The sequence below is a fragment of the Equus przewalskii genome, chromosome 16 (assembly GCF_037783145.1).
Source record: "Equus przewalskii isolate Varuska chromosome 16, EquPr2, whole genome shotgun sequence".
Classification (NCBI taxonomy): Eukaryota; Metazoa; Chordata; class Mammalia; order Perissodactyla; family Equidae; genus Equus; species Equus przewalskii.
The window spans coordinates 71856819-71867578 of NC_091846.1; positions in this window are offsets into that span (position 1 = coordinate 71856819).

Here is a 10760-nt window from a genome sequence, read left to right on the forward strand (position 1 = left end):
TACTCACTGAACATACATTGTGAGCAAAGCAGTAAGAGAGGCAGAAAGGCATATTTAAAGTCTGCCTTTTGCTCAAGTAAACATTGACCTGAGCTTCGTAGGCTTGGTATTTGTCATTTATTCACTGAGCAAACATTTATTAAGGCACTGTGTTAAGTACCAGGGATATACTAGAGAATAAGAAAGACAGAAATCCTGTCACCTGGGGGGAGAAAAATAACAGATTAGCAAATGTAAATGCATATGCAATTGCAAATTTATGAAAGTATCAGGAACAGTGTTCTGTAATGGAAATCAAGTGGGGGACAGGTATGTGAGTCATTGCTAAAATAAGGTTACTGGGAAAATCTTGCCTGAGAGAATAATATTTAAGCTGATGTTCAAGGATGAGAAGGATACAGACAGGTGAATAGTCAAAGGCAAGCATGCCAGGAAGATGGCAAAGCATGTGTGAAGCCAGCCAGCCTGGAGAACAGTGAGTGACAAGAGTAGATCAAGACATGTTGGAGATGGTGATGGGAGCTACTGATATGGTTGACTTTCTTTTTTCATTCATAATATATCATTCTACCTGAAATACGGAAAATAGATTGGAAAACGGCAAAGTAGAAAATGCAGGGAAAGAGAAAGAGATGAGGTGGTAAGTTCTAATGACATTGTATTAGTTCAAGTAAGAGATGCAAGTGATCTGGACTAGGTTGGTGGCATGGATGTGGCACAAGATGCATTCTACATATTTGTTAAAAGAAGAATGTATATAATTAACGAAGGATTGTGTGTGGGGCATGAGGAAAGGAAGAAAAGCAAGCATACCCACAAGCTTTTGGCTACTGAGTGTATGGTGGTGTAAGTGCTGAGGTATAGAGGATATCTCAGCCATATGGAGGAGAAATAGATTTTGGGGTTATAGTAGTGACTGGGGAGGATGACAAATTTTGATCTTCTCTCTTCTTCCAAGCACACCTAAAGTCACACATGGCCAGGTGACCTGCCTTGATGAATGGGATGGGAACAGAAGTTTGTCACTTCTGGGCAGATGCTTTAAGAGCCAGTGAGATCTTTCAACATTTTCTTTTCTCAGTCAATAATCAGTTGGATATGAAATTCTAGAAATTTCAGAAGAAATTTAAACAGGACATACAATTTGGGAGTCATCATCATTCAGACAGTAGTTAAAACTATGGAAAAGCTTGAGATTGCTTTGGCAGAGGATATAAAGATAAAGATTTAGCTATAAGAAATTTCCGTATTAACTCTAGGGTAGACAGCTTGAACTGTAAATGAACAGTGAAAGAGTTGAAGGAAAATCTGGGGAAGATGGTGTCTTAGACCACTAAGGCTGCCATAACAAAGTACCACAGACTGCGGGACTTAAACAACAGAAGGTCTCTTTCACACAGTTATGGAGGCTGGAAGTCCAAGAGCAAGGTGGCATCATGGTCAGCTTTTGGTGAGGGCTCTCTTCTTGCTCCCAGATGCCTACTTCATCCTCACATGGCCTTTCCTCTGTGCACACAAAGAGAGAGAGAGAGAGAGCTCTGGTGTATCTTCTTATAAGGACACTAATGCTATCAAATCAGGACCCAACCCTTATGACCTCATTTAACTTTAATTACTCCCTTAGAATCACCAACTCCAAATAGAGGCACACTGGTGGTTGGGCTTCAACATACTGATTTAGAGGGGACACATTCAGTCCATACCAGATGGTACAGGGAAAGCCTTGAGAGGAAAAGCTTTCAGGTACCAAGGAGTAGTGAACCATTTTAGTTACTACTTGTATGTAGCAGAATGAGGAATACCTATTGCATTTGGCAGCAGGTAGGTAATTTACGACGTTATGCAATCAGTTTCAGGAGAGTGGTAAGGGAAAAATCCAGACTGGAATGAGTTGAGTAGTAATTGGAAATTGTAGATCAGGGATAATGAGCAGGCAATATAAACTTATGGCACTTGAAAGGGGCAGAGAAATGTGCAAGCATCTGGAGAAAGACAAAAATCAAGAAGGTTTCTTTATTTTTATTTTATTTAATGATACATACTAGAGCTTGCTTGCGTGAAGAAAAAGATTCAGTATTGAGAGAGACTGAGAATTTAGGAGAGAGGATTCACTCTAGGAAAATCCTTGAAAGGCTGAGATGGTAGATTCTTCATTGGCTGGGGAAAAGCATACTTCCTCTATCTTCACCAAAGGAAAGAAATAAGGTGTGGGTAAAAAAGCAGGAGACAGGGGCATCTGTCTGAGGATTGTCTCAGTGAAGTATTAGGTAAAGGGCACAGCAGAAACAAGAAAGTGTAGAGTTTGAGGAGTGAGGAAAAAGATAGGAGACAGTCTTTCCAAGGAGGAAAGTAAGTTTCATCACTACCGAAACCTTGTTGAAGCATTGTTATAAATGTAACCACTAGAACGAAACATACATACTTTTCTAAATACCAAAGATGTATCACAGAGATGAGAGAGAGAGAGAGAGAGAGAGAGAGAAGAGAGGGAGAGAGAATTTATTGATGCTATTGAGAAATCAATTTGGACTCTTGGCTGATGTTGAATCACCTTTTATGTAGTTTTATTCAGCAATTGTCAGCTGTATGAGTGTGGACACGGAGAACTCAGATGGTTGTTAGATTAATGGCTACTTTTTATTTTCCAAGTGACTGTGATGGAGGGACAAAGAGAGAGAGTGAGTGTGTTTTTAGAGATTGACTGTAATGGTTGGCCATGAATTCCAACCTGAAGAAGAAAAGAAATACCACAAAGAAGAAGGGAAGAAAAGAGGGGATAATAGAAGTGAAAGGTCAGTGGACTGGAGGTCTTCACGATAGTGAGTTGTTTTCATGCGAAGACTCGTACAAGAGATTTTAAGGGTGGGAGCTAGTGAGAAGAGTAAATCTTTGATTTTGAGAGTGGAGCATTTTCAATGTAGGACAAATATCAGGTAATGCTCAGGCGTAAAATTTGGTTGGTTTAGCGAATGAACTTGCAGTCTATAGTCTTAGGGTAGAAGATGGTAGACCTTTTTGAAGACAAAATGAGGTAAACCCTGGATCTACATGGCTGTGCAGTTAATAAAGTTCCCGGAAGAAGAAAGTCATATTTTCAAAGAATTTTTTTCTGTTTAAAAATATCTAAATCAACATCATATTACAGCAGACTCTGCTTAGTTCCCACCCATGAAGTAGTTGCTATGTATAAAAATGGTAGGTATTGATGTTTATTTGAAGAACTGTTTTCTAGACCTCCACCACCAAATTCAACAGATTGATTTGTCACGTAACCATTTCCCCCAAAATGTACTCATTATAGAATCTGCCAGCCTGGCTGACGTTGTCCTTCAGGGTTGGAGAAACATAATAAACTTAAATTTCAAAAGGGCTTGGATGAACACTTTCAAATGTTGTTTTACATGGCACCTTGCTAATCTTGGTAAAGATTTTTTGGCTGAATAGTCAATAAATCAAACTAGGTGTTGGGAAATTTCCGTCTGTGTTTGCAATTTAAAACTGATTATAAGCTAGTTTCAATCTGCTATTGGGAAAAAAGAGAGGAAAATTCATGCTTGAGGAGTCTAAGGCAGTTCAAAACGTTCTCAACTCAAACGAGTTCCTCAGAGAAGTTAAAAAATTCCTCATTGTATTTCCTTTTTGCTGTGCATGTTCTTACAAATTCCTCTTTGACTATTTTAGACATTAGCTCCAATTCATCTCAGGTCACGTCAGAGAGCTGTAGGTGTATTTGCTGGTGTAGATTGTTTTAGAAATGCTCTCCTTTGGCCTAGGAGAAACTCCCTGATAGGTGCCGATGTGCCACACCGTGGTCAGTGCTATCCTCCTGAAGACACACTTAACAGCAAAGTTAATGGATGTCTATCGTTAGAGCTGATAGATTTCTTAGAATACACTCTGAAAGGCTCCTTTTCTGGCTTGAGGGATGCTAAAGTTAGAATCATAATGCTGGATAATCCTGAGAAAAGTTTTAAAATGTTTTGCCTTTGAGAAATCAGGATTTTAAGTACATTCAGAATTATTTGCTTTTCTTTCTCTTACTCTCTTATTTTAGTAGGAGTAAAAATGGATTGCTCACCCTTATCTTTGCTAGCCTTTGGGAGGCTCTCCTGAGCTGTCTGGTGCAAGTGGGAGGAATCTCTTCCTGATAGATTTGATTCCATCTCCCTGCAAGTGGGATGTGGTTTGTCTTAATGCTTACACTCCTCTTGCTAAGGTGCATGGTACGTTTCAGTACATGGGCTCAATTCTACGACCTTTTAAACTCGTATCTTCTATCTACCCCAGAGCAGAGCTAATTTTTGTGGAGAACTGAACTACAGAATTTGCAACTCTGATAAAGCTCCAACAGGAGCTGTTGAAGAATGAATGGAACGCTTTCCTCTGAGAACGTAATATTAGAAATAGACGCATGAATTAAAAAGCTATCAACAACACATGTATACACATATATGATAGTATTACATTGTCTTGGCTGTAATGAGTCTGGAAGTAATTTTAGCTACATCTCTATTCTTGGAGCTGGCACAGTGTGTCTTATCGTTCTTAAAATTCCTGATCTAGGAATAATGACCATTTACTTCTTGCTTTACCCTGGAAATGAGTGGCCCAGTGCCATTGCTAGACTACGGAAATAAGAACTATGTCAGCCAGTGGAAGGAAGATGAAAGTGTGAAGGGGGAACAGCACACAGACCAACTTTTTCAATACAGTTAAATAGAATCTCATTTCCAGAAACTAGACAAGCCACTGAGTAAGATAAAATATTGGTGGTGGGGCAAGTTCATTTAGGTGTAGAAAGAGTCTTCCACCTGGAGGTGTACTCAGAACAACAACAAAAAAGCAGTAAGAACAAAAAGGCAGTAGAGAAAAGGAATCGAACTAAGGGTTCATAAAAGTTGCCCTAAATACTGCATATTGTCCAATTCACAATCTGAAGACTCTAGTTTCTTCAGGTTGGTATCTGATTCTCTTCTCAAAGACAGATAATCATTAACTCACCCAGTTTCTGTCCTCTTCCTATTTCTCAAGTTTTTATTAAAGATCAAGGATTATGACTCCTCATGACAACTGAGAAGGGCCTTTAGTTTTAACTCTAAAATCTTCCCTTCTAGATCTTGATGATTTCTCAAGTAAAAGATTTGGAAAGGTAAAGGAAATTTCTAGAACGTGGAGAACTAACCCCATGGCAAATATTATATTTCAGAGCTCTGTTTCTGACAATGTGGTAAGACTAAATGTTCTGAAGACACTTTCCATATTGAATATCTAGAGATATTGGATAAAATGCAGAAACATAATTGTAAGGACATAGTGCAGTTCCCTAAGTATGTGAGTAAGCAAACGAGTAAATACATAATACGGTATGAGATTGTCCCAGAGGTCAAAAATTAAGATAGAACTGAAAACAGTGTTAAGCAAGGCTTGATTCTTTAGCTGTCCTGGATAGGCCACACAGAGATAGAAGACAAAGCCTTGACCCTATAGAAGACGAAGATAAGAACTTGGATTCCCCCACTTAAAGATGTGTTACATACTTAGGAAGAAGTGGGCAGGGAAAAAAGAAGTGACCCCTGGAAAAGGGAGACAGTAGGGAAACTTGTCTGCCTTAGTCTTGGCACAAAGAGGAAAATTAATATATTAATGAGAATTTCTTCCTCCTTTGGATAATTGCCATAATTGCACGGCCAAACCAAGAATTAATTTAAATGACACTTAAGTTGGCAATGCCCTGGGCCATTCAATATAAGCAAGCAGGACTCTCTGGAAGAAAACATCCTCATTCTAGGGGCGCAAAGATCCCTACTGATTAAAGTCAGTTAGCTGCATGTTCATAATCCTGAATTATACAGACAACACGTGACCAGAGGAGCAACCATAACTAAAGCCAGTAGAAACTATAAACAACAGAATAAGCTCAACAAGGAATTAAGCTATTGTACAATATGGACATAGATAAAATAACTTTAAAAAGAGATAAAATATGGAGTAGAAAAAGTGATGCAGGGATAAAAGACTAATAAAAATTATGAGTAGATTTGCAAAGGAACCAAATAGAACCTTGATAAATAAAAAATAAAACTATTGAAATTAAAAACTCAATATTTGATTAAGCTGACTAGAAACAGCTAAAGAGAAAATTGGGTGATATCTCTGAAGAGATTGCAGAGAATGTGGAAAAAAGAGATGCAACTGTGCAGAGAAGTTAAGAGATAGGAAGGTTTGAAAGTCTAACGAATGTTTGATAGTGTTTCCTGAAAGAGAGAATAGAGAAGGTTACAAACATTATTTGTAAAGTTAGTGGATAGAATTTATCCATAATTAAAGCCACTAATCCTCAGATTTACTGAATCCCAGATAGGAATAAGAAAGATATTCGTGCCTAGATACTTCACAATAAAACTGCAAAACACCTAAGACAATGAAAGATTTGAAAGAAGATATAAAGAAAAGAGAATTTATCTACAAAGAAATGACAATTAGAATGAACGACTTTTGCAGCATGACAGTAGAAGAAATAATATAGTATAATTATATCTTCAAAGTGGTGAGAGAAAACAACCGTCAAAGTATGATCATATACCCAGGTAAGTAAAACTCAAGAGATAACACTGAAATAAAGGCACCTTCACAGAAACACAAGGCATTCACTAAAGGAATTTCTAAAGAAGATATTTCAGGAAGAAAAACAATATTAAGCAAATAAAGTGTTAAATGTGAAGAAATCCAAACAAACGAGAAGATGTAAAACAATAACATAACGGTGTACTGTTTGAAAAAAGAAAGGAGACAACACCATGATACATAAAATGGGAAGGAATGATTAGAGTTAGTGCTCCAAGGCAACTGCATTGATCTGGACGAGGATAAAGATATCCTTATATTTTGGATAAGTATGCGTGTTAACACAGATTTGACAATTTCACAAATGGTGGAGAAAAAGTGGAATTAAAATAATACAAGGGAAGGCAAGGGAAGAAGAAACAAAGAAACTCAGAAAAAGCAGCACAATTATAGGAAACTAAAATATGAACACAAACATAATTAAAAATTTTTCCATAATCACAATGTATGGCTTAACTCACAAGTTGTAAGAGAGTTTTCTAGATTACGTAAAGATATTCAACTATATACATTCTTTACAAGATGCACACTAAACCTAAGGACACAGAAAAGTGTGTGGAAAATAATATATTAGCAGGTATAAATCAAAAGAAATACAGTGTAGCTATGTAAGTATCGGACAAAATATACTGAAAGGCAAAAAAGCACGATTAGGGTTGAAGAAAGTCAGTATAACCGTTCAATTCACCAAGAAAAAATAAAACTATTCTAAAGCTATAAGCACCTAATGTCATAGCCACAAATATTTAAGGCTAAAAAATGAGGGTATTATAGGAAAAAGTTGATAAATTCATTACCTTAGTAAAATATTTTAACAGAACTCTCTCATTAATTGTATGACTGAGTTCAATATTTTAATTGTGCACATATTTAGAACTTTTTTTTCCAAAAATTAGAGAATGGTCACATTTCTCAAGCTTTTGTTGGATATTCACAATAATTAACTACATATGAGGACAATATAACAAGACTCAAAAATAATTACAACATTATATATCTAAACATATATATGTTTATAGCATTAAATTCTTAAATTATAGAAGAAGGAAGGCAGAACATTGAGTAAATTGTCTAACTTTTGACATTAGAAAAGGAACAACACACTCATCCCAAAAGAAAAAGAAGAAAGGAAACAAAACTGCTTTCCCCAAATCTTTCTGAACTAGTGGGGAAGCAGTCTAGGACAAACACTGTCCTGGTTTGCTTGGGGCAGTCTCAATTTACACCTGTTGTCTTCATGTAATCATTAATAATGTGCTATTTCATTCTCAAAAAATTTTCCGGGGGCCTGCCCCGTGACCTTGTTAAGTTTGTTAAGTTCAGCAGCCTGGGGTTTGCAGGTTTGGATCCCGGGTGTGGACCTAGGACCACTCATCAAGCCACATTGTGGTGGCATCCCACGTATAAAATAGAGGAAGATTGGCACAGATGTTAGCTCAGCAACAATAGTCCTCAAGCAAAAAGAGGAAGATTGGCAACAGATATTAGCTCAGGGCCAATCTTCCTCACAAACACACACAAAAAGTTCTGGTTTGGAAGATAAAAAGCAACAGAGAGTTGAGGGAGGGACTAGGAGGATGTGACACAGTGAAATCTAAAGGTGATGCAGTGGTTTTCAAGCTGAAGTGTTTCACATCTTTGGAAGCCAGGAGTCCAAATCCTGAGTGGAGAGTCCCCTTCTCAGGGAGGGCCCCAGCAGCTGAATGGGATTCAGATCTTGTCCTCAAATAGCTTGGAGAAGGTGCTCAACTCAACAGGCCTGAAGCTGAGTTTCCCAAGATGCCCTGAAGCTACAAACTGGGTACCATTGAGGGCTAAGAGAATAGGGAGAGTAGGGTATGAGTATATGGTAATGGAGCTGGTGCTATGAGCCTGCTGAATCTGAGCAATAACGTCATCAATAACTATTTCACTAGTAGGCTAGTCAAGGTAGAGGCCATTTGGATTACAAATCCCTATATCAGAATTGACATGAAGATAAAACTAGAAGAAAATGACATTTTCTTGCATATCCCTTGAAACATAGCAAGTACTTAATTATTCCGTTTTGGTTTTCTTCCTCTCTCTCTATTTCTCTCCCTTCTCTGCAAATCAATAGCTTAAGTAAACAGTACAAAACAAATTAATTTTGGACTTGCAGTAGAAAACCCAGAACAAGAGGAAAATATATTTTCTTAATTAAGGGTGCATCTTTCAGCAATCATAATCCTAGGTTCCATGATTTACCATTGTAGGGAATGAAAGCAAATGCTAATAAATGTAGTCAGATGGGCTTTTCTTTCTTTCTTTTTTTTTCAGTGAGGAAGACTGGCCCTGAGCTAACATCCATGCCAATCTTTCTGTATATGTGGGACCTGCCACAACATGGCTTGATGAATGATGTGTTGGTCTGCACCTGTATCTGAACTTGCGAACCCTGGGTCCCCCAAGTGGAGTGTGTGAACTTAACCACTACACCACAGGCCTGGTCCCTGGGTGGCCTTTTCTTGAGCATTGAACAAGTTAGAGATGAAAAAGTTTAAAACATGATCTTTTATGTTGTTGAGATACAAAGACTTTACAAAGGGATGGAAGTGGGTAGGAAAAAAATCCTAACCTATTAAAAGTAGAACAATAAAATAAAACATTTAAGAAAATCTAAGAAAGCTTTTCCCATACCTGGGCTAATAGAGTCTTGCCAAATAAAAAAGGAACAAATGAGAGACAGTTAATCCTGTTAATCTTCTCGTTCCATCAGTGGAGAAGAAGTGGATGGGAGGAAACATTTTCACAGAAGCACTCAAAGTAACAGAGTAGCTCTGGGCGACATGCTGAATGGTGATCTGATCAAATTACTTAGACTGAAAACCATGAAAAGAATTTCACACTTTGTCTGGCTAAGAAAACAGTTTATCAAGCCCATAATCTTAAATGTGCTGTGGTTTCTTTTTTCCTTTTCTCTTTTCTCAGTCTTGCTTCAGTGGGTATGCCACCTGGAAAAATGAAAGGTATCGTTGATGACGGTTCCTTAAGTGGAGGAAGAGCAACGCACGGCATTAACGGGTTGAGTGCTGAGTCTGGGAAGACATTGCAAAATCTGAGCCTTTAAGTGGGTTGGTATATTTAAAAAGTATATATTTCTATTCACTTTCCCATGATAGTTTTAATTTTCAGAAGTTTATTCTTGTGTGTGTGTAGAGTGTTAAAGCCGGAGGCCCTGAAATCAGTGTTTGTAAACGGACATGAGGCATTATAGAAATGCCTTGAAATTGTATGCAAAATTTGTAATTGAATGTGTGCATTTTTTCCCAGGGACAGGAAAATAATGTTTTTCAGATTTTCGAAGTTTTTCATATTTTGAACAGTATCGAGGTGTGTTGTCTTTTACTTCACTTTGGTGAGAAGCCTTTCTGCGTCCTGCTCTTCTGCTTCCCAGGGTCAAACCCGTGTCCTCTGCCTCCAGCCGCAAGTGGAGCCATCAGAGCATACGGATATTCACAAAAAAGCCAAGAAGGAAGTCCAAGATAAGGAAAAAATTCCTCCTGATTCCCTGGGAGCTGGCTGCACTCTGTCTGACCTTGACATTCAAAAGGAGCTCCCTCTTCACGTGGAGACACACTTTTGTGGTGCCAAGACAAGGGTGAAGTCTTACACCATGCCTGAGAGAAGACTGTTTGAGAGGAATAAGGTTAGGAGTTTTTCTTCTGAAATTCTGTTACGAGGACCGCGAGAATGGAAGAATGCTTCCCCTCCACTGGGTATTCCGTCCTGGGGGCGCGGGGTTGGATCTGCATGGCCAGTCACTTTAACAAGTGGGGCTGAAGCAGTGTTCCCAGATCCACTGTCTCAGCAGGCCTGGCTGTTAGTAAAGAAAGCTAACTCCCAAAAGACAAATGAAAAACTCACAAACTATAACAGACAAACAAGACTGCTTTCCAATTGTCATAATGACAAAAATGAGAATAATCAGTGGCAAAGCAAAAATCCTCTGCAGATTAAAAAAAAAACAAAATCTATTTTCTAAGTAATAATACTCTCTTCTCCAGGTGTCACCCCCACCTCCCTCAACCAGATGAAGACTAAAAAGACCAGATAGAGTTGAGGGAAAAGATTTCTCTTTTTTATAAAATTAGTCACTTTGTGCAAATCAACAGATC